This window comes from Propithecus coquereli, unplaced genomic scaffold, assembly GCF_000956105.1.
Source record: "Propithecus coquereli isolate 6110/MARCELLA unplaced genomic scaffold, Pcoq_1.0 Scaffold6, whole genome shotgun sequence".
NCBI classification, from domain to species: Eukaryota; Metazoa; Chordata; class Mammalia; order Primates; family Indriidae; genus Propithecus; species Propithecus coquereli.
In genome coordinates this window covers 8,162,074-8,164,833 of record NW_012151951.1, presented here as the reverse complement: position 1 = coordinate 8,164,833, position 2,760 = coordinate 8,162,074, and the positions used below count along the sequence as shown (strand labels likewise).

The 2,760-nt window shown below is 41.7% G+C and overlaps 1 protein-coding gene across 1 annotated transcript in view; it reads left to right on the top strand.

Moving 5' to 3' along the window:
• KDELC2 (KDEL (Lys-Asp-Glu-Leu) containing 2) overlaps positions 1 to 2,760 on the top strand; it is a 54,560-nt gene that overhangs the window by 49,482 nt on the left and 2,318 nt on the right. The gene's annotated exons all lie outside the window — the stretch shown is intronic.

Here is a 2,760-nt window from a genome sequence, read left to right as displayed (position 1 = left end):
GTCCCCTGGCATAATAAAGACAAAGTTAAAAGAAATATAAAGTTCTTGTTTGGAGGGAAAGGAAATCATCCTTGTGATGGTACGGTGTGTTTGACTTCAAATAGTTGAGGAGAAAATTAGCAAGACCTTAGGGTAAAAATCCCTCTTTTATGCACAGAGCCACAGCTTACCCTTTCTCACCCACTGCTGCCCCCCACCCCGTTTCAACCTCTTGTGGAGCCATTCCAGACACTGAGAAAAGCCAAGTCTCTTCTAAGCCAAGTTCTCTTTGTAGAGTTGTGTGGAAGAGGGAACCATTAACTTTAAGCTGATACCTTATATTACAACATTTCTTAAACACAAGGAAAGTAAGAGACGGGTTTCTTTATTCTATAGGAAGAAATAACAAAACCTGGAAGCAGTGGGGGGAGGTGGCCCTGGGTGTGATGGCAAACATAATAGAGGGAGACAAGACAGCCAGAAGTAAGGGGAGGAGGGGAAGAGAGTTAGAAAAAAGGAATATTTTTGTGAGACACCTGTTCTGTTTCACTCCCAACTGGGTGTACTTCAACACATTTCTGGTGCTAACTACTCATTATAGACATCAGCTGCAAGGGACCAGACCACCCACACTTCTGACCAGCTGGCTAAAAATTCAGGAGTTCCCCATGACGCCCCACTCAGGTTCAATGATTCACCAGAACAACTCACAAAACTCAAGGAAGTGTTATACTTAATGATTACAGTTTTATTATAAAGAATGAGGTCTGGGAGAGAGCACAGAGCTTCCGTGCCCTCTCCTGAGGGAGTCAGAAGTTGTCACCTTCTCAGTACATCCGTATGTTCACCAACCAGAAAGCTCCATTGAGTGTTGACATTCAGAGTATTTGTTGGTATCTCATTACAGTGGCATGATTGATTAAATCATTGGCCGTGTGATGGAACTCAACCTCCAGCCTCTCTTCTCTCCCTGGAGTATGGACTGCTGAAAGTCCCAACTCACAAATCATGTACTTGGTCTTTCTGGTGACCATCCCCCATTGGGAAGCTATCTTGGGGCCCACCACAAGTACCTCAGTAACATAACAGACACTTTTATGACTCAGGAAATTCCAAGGGTTTTTGAAGATCTTTACCAATAATCAGAGACAAAGACCAGATGTATTCTTTATAATACCACAATACCCGCAAGGGCCTGGGAACTGAAGACTACCTAAGCCGTGAGGCTTGATATAAATGTATAAAATAGCATTGTACCCTTATTCCAGAAGGTTTGGGACAAATACCGGAGCCTTCCAAGAAAGATATGCATTAACCAAATTCCATCTAATTTAATACAGGGCATGTAGTAAGGATATTTTACATAGGCAGAGAATAAGCCTACCTCTATGGCTTCCAAGGGTTAGTATCCACACCTTTATTATAAATTAATGGGCAGCAAGAAGTACCAAGTTTCAGATGGCAATGAACCAGCTAGAGAAACATGAAGGCTATTTCCCCTCCATACACCACCCCGTCCACTCAACTTTCCTGTCCCCAAAGAATAATGGGAACTCCTGCCACCACTTGCATTACTAGTACCACTAGCACTGCAACTGCAGAATGGACAAGGAAGGGACGTGCCACCTGGGTTCCCAGGTGGGAGCTAAGTGAATCCTCCAACGAAAATGGCTTGTCCTCTGCCCCATGCTTTTATCATTTAAAAGTGGGATGATTCACCAAGTGAATCCTGATTTGGAAGAGTTTGGGGTGACATGGAGACTTATAAAGGGAAAAGAGACTTATTATAACAAGATTCTGTTCTTGAGCCCATAATGAAAGTTTTCTGTTCCCTCTAAACTCTAGAATGTGTGTTAAGTGTAAGATACAATTTAGATTTACATAACTATCTCATTTGCGATCAAACAGTAATAGAAAGTAGCCTTTAAAGTCCAAGTATACAAGAGCAGGGATGCTACAATGGCAAGCACAGAGTCTACAATAGCAACTTCCCTAAGAACAAAGTGCCCAATTCAGTGATGTCCTAGAGCTGGCTCCTACCAGCTCTCCATTGGATTTTGTTCCCAGTTTCACATTTAGAGACATGACATTTGTCCCTTAAAATTGCCCATGGTGAGAGTATTTTCGGTACCAGAAATTGGCAAATGCCACAAACCAGGAATTGGTTAATTGATTGATTTGTTTGTTTTTGAGAGCAATTTACCAAGATACCACTATTATTACATAATTCTTTCATTAACAAATTTAAATTGTCCTATAGAAAAGAGAGAATTTTTTATCATTTAGTATATTAAAGCAGGAATGAGAGAAATTCTAACTCACAGACCTAGTATGGCCCCTGATCTTGATTTTTGTACACTCGTTCATTGCTACTAGCATTGTGGATTGATAAGCCTCTTTTGAGAAAGCAATAGGAAAATCCTTAGCAAGAGTCATGGGATAAGGAGGACAGATTTCTGTGCAAAGAATTAGCTAAAGATACCAATGCCTTCCGCTAGCCTCTTCAAACTGCTAAACCTCACCAGGAGGATCCGTGCCTGGTTAGAGGTCCCTCTGGCTTCCTTTAGGCCACTGCCGTACTTGTGCCTTTGACTCACACCCACTCCGCATGTGTGACATTGTGGTTTTCTACCACATGAGATATTTTCCATAATTATAAAAGATTCCATGCTCACATCCAGGGGCACTCTTGTCTATTGTTGAAGTTTGTTCCAGTGCCAAAGCAGCAGAGGAAAGAAATGGCATATAATTGTGACCCTTCTCTCTCTGTACTATAAATAT